General features: G+C 43.7%; 1 long non-coding RNA gene across 1 annotated transcript; it reads right to left on the bottom strand.

Annotated features, from left to right (window-relative positions):
- Positions 1 to 1,596: 1,596 nt before the first annotated feature.
- LOC113973474 lies at positions 1,597 to 23,221 on the bottom strand. The gene is made up of 3 exons (XR_003536229.1): positions 23,047 to 23,221; positions 13,472 to 13,531; positions 1,597 to 1,800 (listed from the first exon to the last, which is right to left on the bottom strand). It is a non-coding gene; the product is annotated as an uncharacterized LOC113973474 (long non-coding RNA).
- Positions 23,222 to 23,839: the final 618 nt, after the last annotated feature.

Here is a 23,839-nt window from a genome sequence, read left to right as displayed (position 1 = left end):
AAGTAAAACCATATTAGAGTAGCTGTTGAACTGCTATAAGAAAAGTTATGTTTCTCAGACAGAGGAAATTAAAATGTCTTTGTATTTGAATTTCTTTAGAGCTCAGTCTGAGTGGTTTATTGGTGGAAAATCAGAAGGAGACAATCTTCAAAATGGCCAGTAAACTAAAGAAGCTGGGCTGAGAGCATATATATCTTCCCATTTGAAAACCTTGCCTGTTGCTTGCTATTACAGAGTACCTGGAAACACTGGTAAAAAACAAATTACATTAGTCCCATTGTGTTTTAGAAGCTCTTTTTTTCTGTGTGACATTAGGATGATGTCAGAGGCTGATTGTATGTTAGGTTGTTCCAGTAAGAACAATTAATGTGGGGGCAAAAGCCAGTGAGGACCCTGTCAGACACTGAACAATGTTTTTGGTTTTTATATACTGATTCATCAGTGTTTATAGGCCTCCAACATGTAAATCACCCTGAGGTAATCTGGAAGGGAAGGATATGAATAAGCCAATTAAACTGGCAAAGAGCCTAAGGAACACCCTGTTTAAGGATAAAATCACATGCCTGTCCTAGTGCCAGTAGTTTTGGAGAAAGAAATAGAGTTAAAATCTTTGCAGTTAATTTCTTTGCAGAGAGAGCTGATTTAGAAGACTTTGGTCTTATCCTTCTGTATGTGTGAGCTCAGGTGACTGAGATAAGGTAGTAAGTGCTGTGTTTTCTGCAAGTAACTTTTATTTTGATGACACAGAAGGATGTCATCCAGGTTGCAGAGGGTGTAGGAACTAATTGCCTCATTTATGGTAATTATTTCATATTCAATTTTATGATATGAGTATTCAAAGGACTGAATTGCCCTTTATCTTTCCAAGTACCTCCTCTTTTTTCTTTTTTTTTTTTTAAGTGAGGCACAATTTTTCATCAGGAAGCATCTCCACCTGACTCAGCAGTTACTAGCATACGTTAAGGTGCTCTATATCTAAATAATAACAAAACCAACTACTCTCTTCTTACCATCTATCAGGCCTGTCCCTTCAAAGATGTGTTGTAACAGGAAAAAGGGGCAGAGGTGAAGTAAACCTTTCATTGAAATACAGAGTAAAAAGTATTTCCATTCTTAGTTTACTTGTTTACAGTATAAATTGATTGATTTTGAGTTTCTAAGAGGTTTGCTGCTTGCTAGAAGACTAACTTTGTATTTCTGCCATTTCACACAGGTTTTTGAATTCAATTACAATCAGGAAAGTAGCTGGCTTTCTAGAAGAGACTTACTTATGCCCTCACTGAAGGAAATTCCCAGGCAGAACGCATGGCTGACACCAGACACTTTATGTGGGAGTGAATCGTTATGGCTTCTCCAAGTGCCAGAGAAGCTATAATTGGCATTTATGTATTATTAAGCACCAGAGAATTTAACTGTAAACAGAAATCCATAGGAAATCAGGAGTCACCAGAGAGCTACTATTTAAGAGCAGCTTTTGAGCATTTTTCAGACACCGTTAAGAGCAGGGGAGAGATAACCTCCCCTTTTTTCCTCCATCATCTTTGGAATACTAAAAGCATATTCCTAGTTGAAGGGAAGTAACTTTCTGAGACCAAAACCAGCCAGAAAGCAATAGAGACATGGGATCACTAGAGACACCACTATCAGCCTTGGATTTGACAGCATCATGAGATCCTAGATACAAATGCACAGATGGGCAAAAGACCCAGATAAACATAGCTGTTAAGATGGTTTCAATGCCTCTCACCTAAGTCCAGACACCTGATAGCTCAGCATGTAGCTCACACTGGTCTTCACATCCTATGGAGACAAAGAGGCATCTTCCAGGAACAATTTGTACCATAGATGTTAAAGAGGTGTAATGAACCCTCTTTGTCTGTCTTTTTGCATTATGTGCTGAGAAGGCCTATATGACCATCTGAGTTTTTTAGACAGCAGATGTTCAGTGAGATGAATCCCAACCTTACTGTTCAGCTCCTGTGCAGTCTGACCACGCATTGCTGAACAAACTGCTGTTATTAATGAGGAGTAGAAATTTTGTACCAGTCATTTAGTTCAAGGATCCCTTTTGTTTTGAACTGGAACTAGAGATTCACTCAGCCTCTTGGACATGTCTATGGCTCTTATTCATTTTCAAGCAGTCAGGCACTGCTCAGAGCAGTGGAAAGAAAGAGAAATAGCTGCTTTCACTTCTCTTATTGGTGTATGGGCCCTGCAGAGAAACAGGAACCAAAGTAAGGTTAAGCTGGGTTTAAAGGAAGAAGATAATGTTTGGTAGAGGAAGGGAAAAAAGCATAAGCTGGCCATGTCTCTAACTTCAGTGTACATAAACTGTTGCCATGTCCTCAGGAAAACAAGGGATTTTGGAAATAATCTAAAGCTAGGCCACATGAAATACAGAGCACATGACACAAGCCTGAGTCCCTCTGTCTCAATAGGCAGCGCTCTAGAATCAGTATGACCTTACTTCTGCCCTTGTTAGTCTGAAATATGTAGCACAGCTGTAGGACGTAGTTCATCATTTATCAAGAGTAAATACAGTTCTGGATGGGAATGTGGAGGTGAAAAGTGTTCTGCACAAGGCTTTTGCTTGCGTGTTGTAACTTGCTACTCAGAAAGAAATGGAATGCTTTGTCTTCTCTTAGCACTGATGAGCGACTCCTTATCATAACCTTGTAAGAGGTTTCAAGTGCATTCATGAATAGGAAGATGATTAAGATGACACATGAAGGTTTTCTGAAAACTTTTTCATATTCAGACACATTCTCATATTTGTGTTTGTTTTCATTCCAGACAAGATGTTTCTAATCTCCGGTGTGATTGGTAGACCACATCCTTTCACTCTTGGTAGCCCAGCTTGCTGTGAAACTTAAGATGAGCAGTAGGAAAGTGAGTTTACATGAGGGGCAGTCAGAGCTAAGGCAGCTAATTGAGCTGAAAGGCCCTGCCATGAACTTTGCAAAGGGGACCTCTATTGTTTTGAGCAGTTACTGTGACAAAACCCAAGGCTGAAAACTTGGCAACCCGACTAAAAAGTTTAGTGAGAAAGAAGCTAAATAGGGGATTTAAAGTATCTAATTTGTAGGGTAGAAAGAGGAAGATGTCTGTGTAGCTGGGCGACAGTTGAAAGTCCTGCTCTGAACACATCCATAAATCATCATGCCAGGTAGGGTATTTTTTCTTCTTTCAAGAGTTTCCCAGGATGGGAATCTGCTCTGGCCATAGCTGCTTCTCTTCAACAGTCCATTAGAGCCCCAAGACTGGGTTCTGAGCAGGCCATGTAGGAAGGAGGTAATACTTCTCTCTGTTACATAGCTGAAGAGTTAGGTCTGTAGCCTGACTTTCTGTGATTCTGTGATGTGCCTTTTTTGAGGAGAGGACCCATATTAATTACCCTACATCTAAGGAAATCTAATTTCAGAGCACAAGGACACAGAGGAAAAAGGAAGCCTGATTTTTCCAGTGTTCAAATGATTGTATCAGTGCAGAGATTTGTGTCACAGAGAGTGCCTCTGGGCCTTTTTGCCACCGGGGTTGCTAATAGAGGGCAGAAAAACAACTGAGACCAGTGGCTTCAGTGACAGACAGCAGAGGAATACAGATGTTTTCTTTGGCACTAGGCCGAGGGGGCTGCAATAGACAGTGCAATGGCTGAAAGGTTTGCCCTGTGTTGTGTTGGGTCTAGGGCTGTAAATGAGTGCTGACCATACAGACTCAACAGCACAGGTTTCACCACACTTACAAAGTGAAAAAGCTCTGGTGGTTCCCTCTTCTTCAAAGTGTTTTGCAAAGCCATGTTTGGGGTGTGAATGGTATGGACATGTCCAGTTTGGTGGAGGTAGAGGTAATAGAGGGGACAGGTTAAATTTATATTGTAGCCTTGAATGTTCTTGATTTGACAGAGCAAAGAGAGAAATCCCAGAAGTCACATATCTTGAGATCTACGCCAAGTCAGTTACAAAGAACACATGAAAAAAATAGGTATGCTTCTTGACATGGCTACTCTGACCCTCATGATGTACAGTCCTTCCTGTCTACTTTTCTAGCTCAGCCCCCTGGTCCTACCCCCTTAGCTCTGTAGCCCCAAGGACCAAAATAACACCTGCTCCTTGCTGTCTGGTGCCCTCTGGTGCTGCAAATACCTGTCTGGGCTACATCCCATCACACCCTTATGCAGTTGAGGGAACCAACCTATACCCGAATAGGACTCATGAACTGATATCTACTTTTTCTCCATTACAGCCTGGCAGTGGAAAGGACACTCTGCTATGCCTTGGAGCAAGTGGGACAGGCCTGGGAGGTCGGAAGAGCTAGTCCTAACTTCTCTAGTCCTGTTTCAGTCCTTGAAGAAGGAGAGTGCAAAGTGGACAGGCTCTCACTGGTCCCCCTTCCAAGTATATCTCCCTTGCTTTACTTTGCCCCTTTCTCTAGCTTTAGCCTCTAACTTCTGTCATCCATACTCTTTTATTACTGTTACCTTCACGTAGTTGCCTGGTCTCACTGCTCTTTCTTCCTTCTCCAAGGTACAGCTCTTCTTCCTCTTGGGAGCTATTACCACCACTCACAGTTTCTGATCCTGCACCAGTGCCCATGGCTCAGTAATATTTGGTGCTTACACATGCTCAGATCCATTGTTCAGAAAACGGAATTGCAGTACCTTTACTGTCATTCCTCTCCCCTCTAATTAATCAATGCTAATTGATTGATTGATGATGGCTCTCTGGTTTAGCAATATCCCAAGTCCAAGAAGCAGCCACATTGCTATCATTCCCATACATTTAACTGGTGCATACAGAACATATTAACCTCTAGAAATTAGTTGGAGCCTCTTCTAAATTAGTTTGTATGAATTGGCAGGGCTTATTTCACTGGACAAAAAGAAAACTGACAACAGAGGCAGGCAGCAACAACAGGCTCACAGGTTGTACTCTTGGTTTTGGTCCAAGTAGTTTCTACCGTCACAGGGAATGAGTGAACCACTGAGTGGTCACTTCGTGACACAAACTGCAAACTGGTAGTAGATTCTTGCCTGCAAGCTGATGCTTGTGCCCTGTTCAGTTTAGTGCTCTCTTCCTAAGATGGTCCAATGCTGTTCATGATGATGTTGTCTTAGTGCTGCACAAATAGTCAGTGTGGTAAACAGGGATCAATTTAGAGAGGCTGAGACTGACCAGTCCCTGTTGGTCCCCAGCCTGCTTTTTCTCTGCATGAAACCCGAAGTGACCAAGCCCTTCTCATCTGCTCCAGCGCTTGCTCAAATCCCTCAGCTTTCTCTCATTTGGCCCTTTTTGGCCAGCCTCGTTACTGGACTTTCTGAGTTGTAGGCAGATGACAGTGCTTTTGTGCTGTTTGTGCAGCTGGGAGTAACTGATGTAAGGAAGAACTAAGCTTCACCTACTGTGTGGGCTGAGACACATTGAGTTCTTGATAGCAATCTGATTAGCTCCAAGAGTCCATTTGGCATGGACCTTCATGGCAGATTCATGACCTGAGGACCATCATCCTAATAAATGTCAATTCTCTGCCACAAGGAGCACTTATAGGAAGAAATACACAACATTTTTTCTCTTGGGTTTGTTTGTTTGTTTGTTTGTTTGGACACATCTCTCCAGGAAACAGCTGAATTGGTTAAACAGAAAGTTAAGATATCTGCCCCAAACTCAACCAAACCAAATCAGCCCCCTAAACTCAACAAACAGGTAATGAACTGTTGGCAGGCACTGAGCTTGGAACATGTGAGCTGGAACTGATAAGGATTGGCAGAGATGTAAGGAAACAGAAAATGGGACCTTATAAAGAGAAGTTGTGCAATCTTCAAAAAAGTGGTGCTACCAGTCCTGTCAATGAATACTTAGATATGGCCCTTCCAGATTGCAGGTCCTTTGATGCAATGCTCACTGATGAGTCATTTGGAAGATCACTAATTGAAGGATAGAAAATGGCCTGCTGCAGCCCACAGCCATTATGAGCTGCACATTTTTTAAGGGATGTTTGTTGCAATCCCCTTTATTTTCTGCAGATGGGGTGTGGCTCTCCCATTCCTGGCAAAGTGGCTGATGTGGCCTTTGGTTGGGAAAATATGGGTGCTGTTGCATGACAAGCTGAACTTCCCCTACAGGGGAAGTCACCTTCTTACTTCCTAGTACATCATCAGGGGTGTGACAATTCCCTGAAGCACAACAGAACCACACAGAAATCTGGCAGCTTTATTCAGTTTGTGAATATGAATCTGCCTCATAAAAACATCTGAATCACATTTCAAACTATCTACCTAGCTGCATAAACACAACCCCATCCTGTTCTTAGGATCTGAGCCTTATATCCTCAGACTATGCCTCCTTTTCCTTTTTTCAGCAGAGCTCCTTGCATAATTATTTGGACTTTCATGAAAGCTGCTGTTTCTGCCTGCAGTCAAAAGCGACACTGTCACTCTTTGTTCATGTTAAATACAGGCACCCAAAGTTTCTTTGGCTGCAATGCATTAGAGAACTCATTCTTCATGTGGAATGGGAGGGGCACCACATTGAGCCTCACGAATGACAGAGCATGGATGAGCAGCAACCCTGCAGCTGTGTCTGTGGTGCATAAGACAACCCCTACACTTCCTTAACTTCTTTTTGCCTTTCCACCACTCTGCCTTTCCAGAGGCCACTCACTTTGCCAGTTGAGGACTGCCAGGTCAGCTCTGCTGGAAGTCTGGGGTCACAGAGCAGGAGACAGGCTGTAGCACTGTGCTGCAAATATGGGAAGCGTGGACTTAGTTTTGTGGAGGCTGTAAGTAGGGAACAGTTTGGTGAGCATTTTCACAGACACTGCATCCAGTCTGGTAGGCAGAAGCTGAAATGCAGCTTCTATGTTTATGGTAAGATGGAGGTTGCTGTGCTAGGCCAAACTGGTTAAGTCTGGTACCCTGCTTCAATCAGTGAACACTGGCTGCTAGAGGAGATACAAGAAATGCTGTAGTAAAACAAAGGTTTTTCCTCTCAGCATGTACACTTCTCATATCCTACCGATATCTAGGTCACTAGTTAGTCATGTCAACAACTAGTGACCAGCACAAGTTGGGAAGGATGGAGGCTTTACACTGAACTATTCCAGTCCATGCCCTACATGATTCCTCTCACTTAGCTGAAACATTTGTGAGCAAAGAATGACACCCTTCTCATCCTGTTCCTTCAGAAATATATGACAAACCCTATTGTTATCAAAGGTGCATTATCTCACACAGTGCGCAATAAATATTGTGACTAAGAGTTAACAGTGTGTCAACAATGATCATCTGTAAGTCCTGTTGGGATGCTTTGTGTGAACTCAACCAGGTTGTCAGCTGCCTTCTTCAATGACAATGCAGTAGCATTGAATAATCATTTTTTGTCACTGTATACTACAGGTGAAAGATGCTGGTGAACAATATTTTACACATACAGATATGTAACTGATTATATTACAAAGAACTGCAAGAACAAAACATTTATTTTTCACTTCTAGGAATTTGAATGAGGAGATCTCATTACCCAGAATCAGGATGTGTCTGGCTTGGTGAATACAATGACAAATGGATTCTTCAAATCCCTAATCCACAAGCATTTCAGAGAGAGAGATGGTTCAGCAGAACAAGAAAGATGTACTTTTCTTGGAAGTCTCCTGACTCAACTCCTGTCCTGTACCTGGCAGTGATTCAGTAGCATGGCAGTTATAATTGATCAAAAACATACCTCTGTTAGCAAACAGGAAGAAGCTGGGCAGCAGCACCAGGATGGCGTTGGACTCTATGAGTGCCAAGGTGGGTGGTCATACCTGGCCAGGGCTGTGAGACTGGTGATTCAGGCAAGGTGGTCAGGCTTGCAGAGGGAAAATCTGAATTGTCTGACACTGTGTGGTGATAAGAAAGGAGGATGCACAAGGAGGATGATAAGCTTGATGGGCACTTAACAGGGCAAAAATGAGAGAAAACAGCGCTTCACTTCTATTTCTCTAATTGGTGCTTTACTTTAGATTGAATACTTTGTATAAGAGAAAGTACCAACTGCAGCACTGAAACATAGTGTGTTTATGCTGTTAGTTACTATTACAGACGTTGTGTAATATGGTTGGAGAGAAGATGGATTATCAGCAGGTAGCCAGCAACCCGGGGAGAGTTTCTTGAGCTTTGTGTGCTTCCATATGCATCTCCTCAACTCCAACCCGATTTGCTGGGGCTTTGGGAAAAAAAGCTTGACTGTGCTGAATTTATGAAAGAGATAGTGACATCAGGACAAAAATACTTGATCTGTATAATTCCTGAAGTTGGGGATTACTTACAGGATATGGCTAGAGCATCGATAAAAATTGTAACAAACAAGTGTAAAACTTTTATCACAAGTCTGTCTTTAGGAACCCATGGAACTGCTTGTACTTTCAAAAGTGTGGACTGACTCACAACTTCAGCTGCTTTCTTCTTCCTGCTTTTATTTTGTGAATGGAATAGAGATATACTATTCTGGCTTTGTGAAAATGTTTCTACTTGCCTGAATTGGTAATCATAGAATCATAGAATATCCTGAGTGAGAAAGGGACCCACAAGCATCACAGAATAGAATATCCTGATTTGGGAGTAGCCCATGAGGATCATTGAAGTCCAGCTCCTGGCCCTGCAGAGGACCGCCCCAAAAATCACACTGTGTGCCTGAGAGTGTTGTCAAAATGCTTCCTGAATTCTGTCAGGCTTGGTGTTGTGATACTTCCCTGGGGAGCCTGTTCCAGTGCCCAATCACTCTGCTGAAGGACCTTTTCCTAATAACTAACCTAAACCTCTCCTGACACAGCTTCATGCCATTCCTTTGGGACATGTCACTGGTTACCAGAGAGAAGAATATGCATAAGAGACTAGTAGGATGAGTCAACTACTTTCTCTATCTTTTATTTGAAGTTATTTAAATGATCAAATCTCTGCAGATGGATAAGCCATGAAAATACAATTAAATGGGAATGAAAATTTTCTGTTAAATGCCTCCTCTCTTGCCACTCCAACCTCCTGATTTGAGGTTCTTTCCTATCAGTTAGATCCCTGCACCAATCAGTTTGTGGTCACATCCCTCCTATCTCTGAGTGCCTCATTGGGAGAGAATAATCTGCCAAAATTATCCTAAAGAGAGATTATGGTTTCACTGATTAAACTCCTTGGGGTAGTGATGTGTCCACCAAAGCTTAAGACTACAATTGATGATTAGTTTCAAGCATAGTCCCAATGGCAAAAAAGGCTCCTCCTGCCAAATTTGGTTAGTTTTCACAGCTGAAATATTTGTTGATGACTTGTTTGTGTGAATAGGTCTTGTTGGTGAGCTATCTTCTCAAACATCTTGGTTACATTTGTCTTATTGCCAACTTCTGTTGACAGCCTTTTGGAGGAAGGAGAGGATGTCATGAATGCAGAAGTGTGTCTTCATTTGTTAGGTCTTTTTCTTTTTCCCAGCACATGGATCTAATATGGCCCCACTGTCTTGTTGCTGTAACTTAATTGCATAGATCAGTTCACATTAATTTTCTGACCCTAAATGTAGCTTTTTTCCCCTGTCTGTATTTTGTAGGGATTTGGGCTTCAGGGAGCTCCTTCCCTACTGCTGGAAAAATCAACTTATGTTCACTAAGTTCAAAAGAGGACCTTGGCTTCCAGCCAGATGTGCTGATCTGCGGGGCATGTCTGGGTGTATAAGGCATGACCACCGAGAAGAGGATGTCACCTATGGGCCTGTGTTTGGAAAAGAGTTGTAGGAGTGCTACCAACAAGCAGCTCTTGGGGCCAGCCATGTCTGTGCAGTGCTCTTGGGCGTATGTCCACTCTCTCTTAAGCAACTGAGTGAGCCCTGAGAAGGACAGATGGGTGTTGTGCTGCGTACATCACTTCCCAGACACTGCCCTGTCTGAAATCCCACAGCTTCTGTGGACTTTCCTTTCAGCATAACTGTTGCTTTGTCTGAATAAGCAGCAACAGCGTCTAAAGAAGCAATAGATTTTGAGACAACTGGAGCAATCATTCTTTGATCCCTGGCAAACCCCAGTGGCTTGATTATTATCCAGTGAAAGGAGCTGATATAAATGAGTTTTCAGGAGTAGGGAATCCAAAAGAGTTCAGGCTGGAGGAGGATTAGAGTGAAGGGTGAGAGGGTGCACCCTGCTCCCAGGATAATGAGGTCAGTCGTGAGCAAGCCACAGGGTCCTCTCAGAGCCCAGCACTTTACAGGACTCACATGCATTTTGTAGGAGCAGGCAGGAATGTTTCTTTCCACAGACCTCTGTCCCCTTCTTGGAAGCTGATCAAACACTTTTAATAAAAACCACCATTTGACTTCTAATGTTTTTGTACTGATTAAGAACATTGACTTGGCTGAATGAACAAGGGAACCAATTGTGGCTCAGCTGCTTTATGTTGGAAAAGCTTTGATCGGACTGAGCGGGAGTTTAAGGTACTCTATAAAATGAATTTTGGTGATAAGCTTATAAACTGAATTTGAACCTTGCACAGGCTCCAGAGGGAAGGAATAAACAGCTCAATTTGTATTCTCTAAAGATACACGCCAAGGTTTCCCTTTAACCTTTGGGTTTATTACCTTGGGGGTCAAACTGTTTGTTAAACTGTTTGAAATTATTTGCCCAGATTAGCTGTCCATGCTGAAGATGGAGGGCTTTGAGGATAGTTCCCAAGAGCCCTGAAGCCAACTATAATGAATGAGTTTGATGTTTTACTCAGAGGAAAAAAAGCTGAATGAGTTATAGGGCTGATAAATAGCCCCAGTTCATTCACACAAAGTTGAGGACAAGGTGCTTATCTTAATCCCTACATGATATCGTTAGAATAGTTTATTTCAAGGGCATTCCTGTCAGAGATCTCCCCTCCCTCATTACTTATCAGTCTCTATAGTTATATATAGGCAATTAGAAGACACGGGTATTGGACAGGAAACTCCGGAGACCATGTAGGATTCATCTCAACTTTCTGCTGAAGCTGGTGACCTAACTTGCAGGGGAGCAAGTGGAAGCAAACTCGGATAGTCATCCTGTGAAATCCTCTCTTCCTATAAATCTGAGGAGGGTGTACGTGCATAGGCATCAGTCAGAAGAATCTGATAACTGGTCAAAAAATTATTCATCACCAGTGGTGTGTGCAGCACGGATCTTTGCACAGCCATTATGGAGAGTCCCAGGGTGCTGCAAACCCCAGGCACAAAGGATTTGCACATCGCAGCAGCGGTGTGGTCTTTGCCCAGAAGAGATTTTCTTTAGAAGGCGAGGTTGTGATCTGTCTGAACAGATGTCTAAATATTTTATCAGAGGAGTTATACCACTGATGTATAAGTCTGAAAACTGTAGGAAAAGTGACTTTTGTTTCCATTTTTTCAAAGTGGAGGGTGGAAATGAAAAACCTGAAGTCTGGCTCTGTGATGGCCTTCTGCATACCTGTGGGCAAGTCGCTCCCACTGTCACGCTGCTCTGGAAGTCTCCCCACGTCTACTCCAAGAGGTAATTGCTAAGACACAGTAGCACCCTGAGCTTCTGCAGTCCTTCCTCCTTCCCAGCTTCAAACCAAATCCACTTCATTTATTATAATAAATGGAATATTTTTTTAAACCTAGATTACAGTTTGTACCCTAAGTATGTGCATCTCTCCCTTCATCCTACCCTGATACCTGACTCTAGGTAAGTGTAGAGGCCTCAGTGTTGTCAAAGTTAAACTAAATTTCCATAAAATTGGGAGAGCAAATAATTCAAACTCGCTTCTCCTGAGAGAGAAAGACATAAGAAACAAGTCTTCATTTGCTCATTCTGTTGTACACACTCATTTTGGGTTTTTGTTTTCTCATGACTCATCATTCTCTAAACCTTACTTGGGATTTGAAGTGTAAATTAGTATATTAGCAATGAAAAATTCACCCCATTAGCCCACAGTTGCTCTCAGCAGAGTATCTGGAAAGGCCTAATGCTCACCTGGTATTGACTCTCCACCCATGGCAGAGGTAGAATTTAAGTAGCAGGGACACTGAACATGCCAAGAGAACAAGTCTGCTAGGAGGTGGAGCAGGTCCATTCATCAACCAATTTCACCATATGCTAAGGGAATGCAATAATACACATCTAAATTGGAGACAAATTGCAAAAAACTTATTTGTGAACTAGGGCCCCATTTCTTGGAGTAAATGTCTTCTGCCTCCACTGCCTTTGGCTGTGTAGAAATAACTATGGGAAAAAGCATCACAAACCACCAGCTTCTGCAAGTCTTTCAAGGGCCTTTCTTCACATGCTCCCATTCAGGAATCACAGACTCCCTGAACACTTGGTTTTCAACAGAATAGCTTTACTCTCAGCCTGCTCTCTTCATCACACATTATTTTATTCATCTGCTGTAAAATAGCAAGGTTTAATTGGCAATCTGGCTCTGGTTTATTAATATCTCCTTGTGCATGGGAAGAGACCTTGAATTCTGTGTACTGATTCTCAATCAACGTCAGCTTGATATTAACTCAATGTTATTACATTATTGATTTTATTCATCCCAAGAGCTACATCAATTTATCATGGAATTTGCACTTCTTTAACAACCAACACAAATCAAGACCATTTGTTAGGCTTGCAATGTAGACTAGAAGGTTTTTGGAATCTGATCTCATTTTTCTTTACATTTGTTTAGATTTCCAGTTAATCTGAATTCCTATCTTGCCCCTTTGAACTCGCAACAAACCTTAAATACTTCTGAAAAATCTCCATGCTGAAAACTGTATTGCGACATAGTTCTTAAAAAAAAAGGAAAGAAAACCAGCTGAAAAATACCTTGTCCCTATGATGTGCTGATGTAACTGGTTCAGGGAAACAAACAGTCAGGTGCTTTAGGTTACACAGTGGTCGATGTAAACTATAAAATCTGTATCCTCAGTCATGCATTTGGTTCTGCTATACAGTATAATTGGTGGCCACTTATACTTGCCACTGGCTGCTGCATGAGAGGAGCCCCAAAGAGAAGATACAAGGACTCCCTGAAACAACATCTCAGCCTTGGCCATATTGATCAATGTAATTGGTCTACTCTGGCCTCCAACCGGGAGGTCTGGAGACACACCATCCATAACGCTGCTGATGCCTTTGAGAACACACGCAGGATCACTCTTGAGGAGAAAAGACAATGCAGAAAGAATCGTGCCTTGCAGAATTTACCACCTAAGGAGTCTTTCTGCTGTGCCTTTTGCAACCAGATATGCCTGTCTCGTATTGGCCTTTTTAGCCACCAGCGTGCTTGTGACAAACGTGGGTAGTGACCTTTCCCTTATCTTCGTTTGTGAAGCCTAGCCATGATGATGATGGACGATGGCAGTATAACCATTTGCAGTTTTCACTCATGTCTTGAAGACTTGTAGCAAATAAAACATAGCAATGTCTGTTCCCATTGCATTTTACTGGCTAACTTATTTGAAACAGATGAAGACATTCTGGGAAAGTTCATTACCTGCTTCTGCATTCGTTCAGTCTTCCTATCTGGCTGGACTCTGTGATGGCTGGAGAGATACTGAAAAGGTGATGTCAGAAGAGTGGGAAGTGAAAGCTGAAGGGAATTTTAATTGGATACTTTGAACTGTTGATTTAAAAAAAAAAAAGAGTTAATGACTACGTGGCTGAAATGCTGATTTTCATTTGGGAGAAAGGATGTGGGACACTGGAGAAGCCACAGCACTGATTGGTGTTAACAGAGGTACTTTTCACAGGGCTAAAGCACCTTTACTATCTTCTTTCACCACTGCTGGCTGGAGTGCAAGGGACAGTTGCAAACTTTGTTATGCCGTATAGTAATTTTATCACACTGCTGTGTGTTGGTCCTGTTCTTGTGTCTGTTACCTGAGTATAGTAAAACCAAAACTTTCAGAACATACTATTGCTTAGTAGTAAGAGGATAGAGACCAGTCAGAAACACAAAGATGGACTCTAATTAAAACAAAAGGGCCATTTCAGCTGCATTTAATTTAAAGTGCATGAGCAAGCTAGAAAAAAGAGGATTGCAAAATCTGTGTGTTCATGGCATTGCCAGCCTTCAGTGTTACCTAGCACAGTTGGGATTACATCATCAGAATAAACTCTCATCAGTTCATCATAGTTTGGTTATGTGACACAATTCTAAACTCAGAATGGAAGTGATGCTTTCATGTAAATTTGTCCCTTTCAGAGTATTGCAAACACTGTCAGAAACTCCATCCTGCCATAGCTTCCCATGAAGTGCCTGGGCAGAGAAAGCCACACCTCCCAAAAATATCAAATAAAAAAATTCGAGTTAGACGATTTGTACAGACTTTCTCTTTGAAGTCACCAAAGCAGGACTTTCTTGGACACGTTGCTGAGAAAAGTTTCAGGAACATATAGTACCAGTAGTTTCCACATCAATATCCTAGTTTGGGTCTCAGCATTTCACATGGTGGAGAAACATGGATACATAGGTACCTGAGTGTTTGTGAGGTTTGAAATAGATGCAAGAGACAGGGAAGAGAAGACCAAGAACTTCCTTTGGGTTGCCTGGGTAGACAAATGGGAGTTTTATGCTTTTACTGCTCTGATAGCACATCCAGCTTGCATCAGAAGCCTTTATGTGTTCACTATTTGCCTAATGGTAGCTGTGATGCTCAGTGGGTTGTAGCGAGATGTTACAACTCTTCTCAGGCTGAGCTGTACAGTGGGAACTCTCCTCCAGGTCAGACCTGGCATCACTAAAGGGCCAAAGAAGGCACAAACAAGAACAGCTCTGTGGCACGAGAGGCAGCAGGAAGAAACAGAGCAGCTGAAAGGCATGATCTGCTCCTGCCATTATGTGTTTTGCCAGCCAGAGGTTGAGTGAGAAGCTGCTGTGGAGCTGTAGCAAAGGGCTCAGCACTATTCCGTAGAGATTGGACCATGCATGGGATTTGACAAGAGTTGAGATGGTACCCCAGCTGCTGTTTCAAGGGGCGTGGAGGGGTGGCAATTTATTCAAGTGTTCCCTCATCACTGGCCGGGTGCACAGGTAAGCAGGTTGTGTCCTTTGCCAGCTTCTCAGACCAAGCCACAGGAAGCCCTAAGGGCTTTTATAAACCCACACTGCAATTCCACTGACGCTGGGCAAGAGCAGGCAGGTGACCGCTATCAGATTAGCCACCGACTTTGTGCTACCTTTACACCACTCGTGGGAGGATGTGATGCAGCAGAGAGGGCAGAGCACCAAGAGCAATCAGCACCTCATCCAGAACCCAGCATGCTTGTACAAGGCTAACCCACCAATGATTTTAAACAAGCATGAGTAGCAAAAGCTGATTTATCAAAGCTTTGCAACATGTGGCATTTGGCTTGGCACTAGGCACCCTAATGCTGGCTTCAACATGTTGCTGGATCACAACTCTGGTCTGTGGCTTTCCCGTGGTGTTTGGATGGGTTGGTAGAGGTACTTGGCTGTGCTGGGGAGGTTTTGGCTTCTTCACCTTTGCTGCCAGTGTTGCAGCAGCATGTAGGCTCCAGCTGCTATGGCTACAGATCACTGAGCCCCCAGGCCAAGCCCTTGGGCTCTTCAGAGGGGGATGACTTGCAGCAGCTGCACTGTGCCACCTTGAACATTAAAGTATTTTCACTTGTTGCTCAAACTCCCTTGTTTTCCTTTCGCTGGCTCTGCACAGCTTAGTGCCATCTCAGGAGTCCGTCTCAGCAAAGGTCACTCAAGTCATGTTTTCACACACAGAGAAAACTTTTCTCACCCTGCTCTGTAACCATGGTGATTTGTTTTCTTTTAAATTCCTTTCCCTTAGGTTCAATGCTATCTTTAGATGTCATCCTGTTTTGACAAATGTCCATGTAGTTCCTGATACTATGAGGGAACTATGGCATGACAAGGACTGGCTTAAGTAACAGCTGCATAACTCTGTCAGGGATGAATGATGTGGCCCATGCCCTTTTTGGAAACACTCCCAATTTCAGTCACTCCTGCTCTGACACAGCATCCGACAGCCAGTCATGGCCTGGCTTGCTCAGGTTTTGTTTTTTCTTGTTGCCCTGACCTTCTGCAAGTATCTCATCACTGCAGAGTTTTGCTCACTTTCTGGGATTTACAGCCTGAGAGACTGGAGAGTTGGGATGTACAAAGCTGGCAGGGCAGGGAAATGGGTACCAAAGACTGAAATGGTTAACCCTGCTGGGATCTGAGCTCTCAACCTGGCAAAGACCCAATGACATGCCTTGGGGCTGGAGCATGGGCCTAGAAATGCTCTTCCTGCCTCACAGGATGGGCCAGTTCTGTTCTGGATGCTGGTAAGAAGAGGCTATGGAGTTTGAGGGTGAGTGGTATCCAGTCCCCTGAAATTTTGTAACTGGCATGTAGTTTATGTATCTTTATTCTTTAAAGAATAATTACTTCCTCTGTTTTGCACTAATATTAAGCACAACCTGGTAAATATAAAATCTAAAGAGTTTTGTTGTCTTTTATTATTCAAAGAGAACTTTAGATTTGCAGTACTGAAGCAACATAAATATTTTCTTTTGCTTCTTGCAATATTTTGTAATAAAACACTGATGCTCTGGATATAGTTGCTTCTCTCTCTGCAGATGCATGTTTACCAGGACTAACTAACATAGTGCCTTTGCTTATATAAATGTCACAGTTTTCCTGAATGATTTTCCCTCCGCAACATGGATGTGAGCAGAAGACACACAAATTCTCAGGCTTCCTGTCTTGCCTGGATGAGGCTGTCATGAGGACCTGTGAAATACAGCAAATGTCCCCCCCGAGAGATGTTTTGCCAGCTAGAGGAGGTTCACAGGGCAGCGAAGGGGCAGCGAGGCTGTGAGACTCTCTTCTGGCATCTCTGGCTATTTAAGCAACATATACTTAAGAGGCCTCAGAAGCCTTACCATTCAAGTTCATATTTCAGAGTCATCAAATGAAAATATTATTGAATATCTGGCCTAAATTATAGACCATACAGTCTGACATCACCTTCAGCTAAATCATAAAATGACATTTCCGTCCTATAATGGTCTGTATAAACCTCAGCTTAAAAAGGCGAACAAAATTGTCCCATCATTATCCAACTGATTTAATGCCAGTGTGCATTCAGAGGCACAGAGGTGATCTTTAGCATTGCATGTGAACTTTATGTTTCTTTAATTAACTGCATCCTACTGCATGTTGGCAAGAAGCTGTAATGATACTTCATCCTTCCCTTGACCGAACAGCAGAAAGTTGCAGTGCTAATACTGTCAAGAGATAGACTAGGTCTTGATTTAAGGACTACTCTAAATACTACAAAACAAAAGCCCTTTTAATAGTTCAATATTATATACTCAAAATGCTTCTGCCATAATGAGTTCCCTAGTGTAAATGGTTGGGACCAAAATAATTCTATAACTGCATCATATATAGCTTTACAAACAGCTGTCTAAATAGCTACTAGCCTTGAGCATTGTACAGATGGTTGTAGGTAGGACCTGTAAAATATGATAAAGTTAGGTCAATTGTGTTTACTTACGAGAAAATCCTTGTCTTTGCCTAAGACAACATTGAGGGTTCAGGATGTGTCAGGCTTCCTCTCCAGGGATTGCCCACATAATGATTCTCAGCTTTTTTCCTGTCTGGCAATGTTTGGTACATGCCTGAGTGCAGCTCCTTGCCCAGTCCCCAGCCCTCCTCCTGCCTCATTTTTGCTGCCTTTCACTCAACCCCAGGAGCCCTGCTACTCTCTGCCTGTGTATCTCCCAATGTTGGCTTGATGCTGGGGCAGGTCCAGGATCCCAGTCTGGCCTTGAGCCCTTGGGCATCTGTGGAGGCACTTCCCTGGTCTCCAGTAAGGTGCTGAAGCAGCCTAGGCTGGCACACCTCCGTGCCTCACTCCCTGCTTACATCTCAGGACATAAGATGGAGCTGTAACCCACATTCCAGGAGACGAATACTCCTGGTCTGCCCTTGAGTACTGGGCATTAGGCAAAGGTGGTATGGTGGCAGTGTAGCTGAGGGCTCCAAAAGCTGTGTAGTGGTCACTGGTTTTGAAGGTTGATCTCCTTCAACGTAAGATAAAAAGGATCTCTGTTGATGGAGTTGCTGAGTTCTTATCCTATTTTGAGCCAAGTGGCTCCATGGACTGGGAAGCATGATCTTTTTTGTCACCCTGAGCCAGCACAGCTGTGCAAGCTGTTACATTTCCTGAGCTGAATCCAACAGGTCTGCTTCCACGTCTTGTCCTCCTGCTCCTTCCCCTTATGCAGGCCCATGCTCAAGGTGATGTGCAGGATTCAGCACCCTACATGTTCCCTTTCACAGGAAGCCAGTACCAGAAAGTCCCCTGCCACCCCTGCCTCTGGCAGCTCATTTCCTGTGCCAAGTTCCAGGGTGATGCCACAGGGACAACCATCACCAGCCGAGGGCATGGGAGCAGACTCTCTTACCCTCTGAGAAAATTCCATCCTTGGCCCATCTTCTCTGCCGAGCATTTAGGGCAGCTTCATATGTTTGCTTTTGTTTTGGGTTTAAATATGTGCTTAGCTATCTCTAGGAGCTATCTCAAATGCAGGGGTGTGGTGAGGCTGCCTAATTTAACCCAGCCTGTGACATACACAGGTGGATAGCCTGTCTCCATAAGGCTCTTTTATCTCCTTCATTTAGCTTGGTTTAAGAACTGATCATTTAAATTCCTTATCACCACTCTTCTTTAAACTTAATGAGATGTAGTCTTAAGTTTGCTGACAATTGAGACAAAGGAAGTAAACCCTCTCAGAAACAGAAAAGGCCCCTGCAGAAGTCTGTGATGCTTGAGAGCCAGTCTTTCAGAACACTGCTTCAGTTGTCTTCCCAGGAGGGATCTGGTTGCATACTGGGTCATGCTTTTATGAAAGGAGAAGAAATGGCAGGATGTTCTGGGTGCTCATGTGAGGGCCCAGTTCCTTCCCAGACTTTTATCACACACAATCCCCTTGTCATTTCCTGTCCTGGGGTCCTGCAAAACTCAACTGCCAGGCACAGTGCCTGCCACACCAGTCCTATCCTTCACACGTCAGTGGAAACCCTCAGGCACCAAACTTGAGAAGCTGCATCCCCAGTCCACTGGATTCACTAGAGGAGCAGAAGTCTCTGGCTTTCACAGGGTTAGGGTTTCAGCCTAACTGTCACGCTGTTTGAAAAGCTACAGGCAAAAAACACCCACAAGGATCCACAACATTGGTCTCTACCAATACGCTCCAATTTTAATGTATTTGCATGTAATCTTCTCAGTGAGGGTTTTCCCACTAAACTCTTGTTCCAACATGATGAGGAATGTTTAAGCCAGCAAAACACAGCAGGGAGATATGAATGTATGAATGTCTGAATGGAAACAAAGAGGGCAAGTGTGGTTACCTTTTTCTCCACCCTGCTTTCCCTCCTGCTGGTCCTATCACAATGGGTTTTGGCTTCCAGCATTGCCCCATGGTGGTCCTAAAGGGAAGACTTGTCACACACGTGGCAAGTGTGCAGCAGCATCCTGGTCCTCATGCTTGTGCTTTCTTGTTGTACATGGTGATGTACTACATGTCAGACACCAACTCATCAAGTCTGCATGGAGCTTGTGTTCAAATCACCAAGTGAGTGCCCCAGGGGTATTTTTTAATTCCGAGCAAGGTGGATCTCCATGTCACCACAAAGGGGGATTCCATTCAAGAGCATTGCTTGCTGCCAGGGATTTGTGAAGTGCAAGGGGAGTGATGTATTGTCTCTTGGGGAGATGTGTTGTCTCTTGGGAGGGTAATTACAGTGCTGTCATTTTTGATAGCATAGGGCAATATGCCACTGAAAGAATGTTTTTCAGTCCTCAAGAAGATGATATTTCCTCGTCTTAGTCTTTTATGTTTTTAATCCTCTGTGAGACAGATAAGTGCTACTACCAACTACTCATGGGGTGAGGTCATGGAGGACATGAAAAGTGAGAAACTGAGCTCTAGGTCAATGGCATAAACATGGGTCTAACAATCCCTCTTCAGTATTGGACTCCTTCTTGGTAAGAAGGAAGGAGATGGGCATCCTTTCTCTAGTGCAGTCAATCCCACCAAGCCAATGGCATGATATCCTCGTAGGTGAAGCAAGGAGGTGCAGACTGGATGAGTGGACAGTGAGGTGGATTGAGAACTGTCTGAAGAGCAGATCCCAGAGAGTCATGATCAGTGACACAGAGTCTAGCTGGAGGCCTGTCATTAGTGGTGTCCCTCAAGGTTCAGTACTGGGCCCATTATTATTTTAACTTATTCATCAATTACTTGGATGAAGAGACAGATGCTTCCTCAGCAAGTTCACTGATGACACTAAGCTGGGAGGAGCGGCCGATATGCCAGAAGGTTGTGTAGCCCTTCATAGGGACCTTGACAGGTTGGAGAGATGGGCAGAGAAGAACATTCTGAAATTCAAAAAAGACAAATGCAGGGTCCTGCGCCTGGGAAAGAATAACTCCATGCACCAGTACAGGCTGGGGGTTGACCTGCTCTGTGGAAAGCAGCTCTGTGGAGAAGGACCTGGGGGTCCTGGTGGACAACAAGCTGTCCATGAGCCAGCAGTGTGCCCTTGTGACCAGGAAGGCCAAAGGTATCCTGGGGTCCATCAGGAAGAGCATTGCCAGCAGGTTGAGAGAGGTGATCCTGCCCCTCTGCTCAGCCCTAGTGAGGACACATCTGGAGTGCTGTGTCCAGCTCTGGCCTCCTCAGTACCAGAAAGACATGGAGCTCCCGGAGTGGGTCCAGCAGAGGGCAACAAAGATGATTAAGGGACTGGAGCATCTCTCTTATGAGGAAAGGCTGAGGGAACTGGGCCCCTTTAAGAAGAGACAATGACCTTATCAATGTCTGTAAGTATCTGAAGGGAGGGTGCCAAGAGGATCGACCCAGGCTCTTCTCAGTGGTGGATGAGAGGGAGCAACTGATGCATAGGAAGTTCCACCTGAATATGCAGAACTTCTTTACTGGAACTGACTGCGCACTGGAACAGGTTGCCCATAGAGGTTGTGGAGTCTCCCTCACTGGAGGTACTCAAGAACCATCTGGATGCAATTCTGTGCAATGTGCTCTAGGATGACCCTGCCTGAACATGGAGGTGGGACCAGATCACCCACTGTGTCACTTCCATCCTTACCTGTTCTGTGATTCTGTGATTCAGTGATTCAGTGATTCTTTGATTCTGTGATTCTGTGAATGGCAGCTGCACACACTTCTTTCCATCTCTGTTGTTTTCCTAAGGGTATATTCAGTTCACTCCTGAAGAACAAGGATCCTGGCCATATTATGTCAATTCATAGCAGGCAGTTGTATTGTGGGTCCTGTATGAGGTTCAGATCCTCTGCAATGTGCTCCACAAGCACAAGTGCTTCTGAGGGCCCACTATGAATACCTGTCCTTACTCACAGGGTTGCGAAGTCCCTGCAATGCTTTCCAGCTCTGTGTCAAGTCTGGTCTGGAGAAGTCAGCTTTAGGTGGGAATAGAATTCAAGGGCCAGCTGCACACAGATATACTTATTAATGCTTTTTTTCCCCTAGATACAGACCTGTCTAAGATGGGCTAAACACAGACCACCAGCAATACAGACTGTCCCTTTGTTATATCAGTTTTTTTTTTCAGAAGTTCCTAATTTTGGATGTATTTCGACTAGTGACCTTGACTGGAAAAGTACCAGATCCCATATAGTGTATCTTGGGGATACCCTGTCTCATCAATAAGTACCTTCGTTTCAGAGTATTGTCTATTTATTTTAGAAGGTTTACCTCCCCTCCCTGAAAAAACAGAGATGAATTGGGATAAATACAGACAGGAAATGGTTTCCCTGGCAACACTAAGAATGCATAAGAACAACATCATTCACTTTTATTCCTTAGATACACTTTTAAAAGAAGTTTGAACTACATTAAAAGACATCTCCTGTTCACAACACAGCACCAAAGTCAGCAGAATTAATCAGCCCTGATTTTACTTTCAGTGAGATGGGAACTAAGTCCCTTTAAAAAACAGGGATGTAAGGTCTTAGTTTCCAGGGAATGAAAGCTGAGTCAAAAGAGGAGTTCATTCAGATTCAATGCTGGTCAAAAAAAAGCCGCTTCATGCAACATTCAGCTTTGCTGAAGTGGAACTCACACTAACAAACTTCCAGTGTATCCTGCTCAGAGTCTTAGGTTTTGGTGAAGCCTGGGTCGGATTGTAAGCAAAATCTAATCTAGTTGTGTGAGTGCTGGAAAGGAAATCTGTGAAACTACTTCTGAGAGGTTATTAGTGGAGGCATCAAAGTGTGATGCGATGTAATTTCTACTCCTGTCACGCTGCACTAACACATCCCCCTCTCCCTCTTGATCTGCTTGCCATTCCTACTAGCCTCCTCGCATGCTGCAAGGTGCAGGAGAGACATTTCAGCAACTTGGATGACTTTACTTCCCATCTGGAATGGAGTGTCCAGCCTCAGAAGCCAGGGGAGACCTCACTGGGCACATTCTCCTCCCCAGGCTGGTCTATGATCTGTGGGTGGAGGAGTTGTTCCTGAGGGAAAGCCGTTCAGAAAGCAGGGTTTCAGGCTTAGACCTGACAGATTTCTACTTCCAGGGTGAGCAAGATCTCCCCTTTCTCCTCATTAAAGAGAGATCAGATGGCCCAGCAAAGGTCATGGCACCCCAAGGACCTGGTGTTCAACTAGCTTCCTGGTCTCATGTCCTTTCTGGATTCACTGCTTCCCAGGCAAAATCCTCTGTACTCTATGTAAGACCCATTTTCTTGGTTCTGATCTGCCTAAACAGCACTAGATTTGTCTTCAATAAGTGCTGGGAATTAATTCACAAGCACAGATAACAAACTGTGTTTCTCCTGAACATGTTATTGATGCTATGGAAAGAACACTCATTGCTGATGACATCTGCAGATAATAACAGAGAATGTTTGATATCAGGTCATGGGAGGATCAGTGGTTTAGCTGATGTGCTTCAACATATGTCTAATGTGAAGTCACAGATCTTACAAACAGAAGTGGCAGACCATGAGAAGGTCTCCAGGGCCTCTGGCTGAGAAGACGGCTCGTCACTGCTTACCTTTGCCTGCATGAGGACAGATACTTGATGGCAGAATGCTTTTTGTTCTAGCAGTTGAATAGAAAAGCAATGAGAGGAAGCTGAAAGTAAGCAAATTCAGACAAAAATACGATGCATTTTTTTATTATGAGTGTAACAGTTGTAGGACTTCAATGACTTCAACCAAGGTTAAAGTGTTTTCTCCCTCATAAGCAACTTAACATTTATGGTGTTTTTCTTAAAGGTAGATCTTTGATCACTTCCTGGAGGTCCATGGAGCCAGGTTCACAGAATCACAGAATATGCCAAGTTGGAAGGGACTCAAAAGCATCATCAAGTCCTGCATCATCCTGGCCCTGCACAGGACCAGGAGTCACACCATGTGCCTGAGAGTATTGTCCAAATGCTTCTTAAACTCTCTCAGGCTTGGTGCTGTGACCACTACCCTGGAGAACCTGTTCCAGTACCCAACCACCCTCTGGGTGAAGAACCTTTTTGTAATAACTAACTTAAACCTCCTCTGACACAACTTCAGGCCATTCCCTCAGGTCCTGTCAGTGGTCACCTCAGAGAAGGGATCAGTGCCTGCTCCTCCTCTTCCCCTCACAAGGAAGTAGACTGCAATGAGATCTCCTCTTCTCCAGGTCGAACAGACTAAGTGTCCTTGGCCGCTTCCCATACAGCTTCCCCTCAAGGCCCTTCACCATCTTCATTGCCTTCCTTTGGATACTCTCTCTAAGAGCTTAATATCTTTCTTATGTTGTGTTGCCCAAAACTGCACACAATATTCAAGGTGAGGCCACCCCAGTGCAGA

This window comes from Neopelma chrysocephalum, unplaced genomic scaffold (assembly GCF_003984885.1).
Source record: "Neopelma chrysocephalum unplaced genomic scaffold, ASM398488v2 Primary Assembly neopelma1_23b, whole genome shotgun sequence".
Taxonomy (NCBI): Eukaryota; Metazoa; Chordata; class Aves; order Passeriformes; family Pipridae; genus Neopelma; species Neopelma chrysocephalum.
This window is presented reverse-complemented; position numbering and strand designations above follow the sequence as displayed.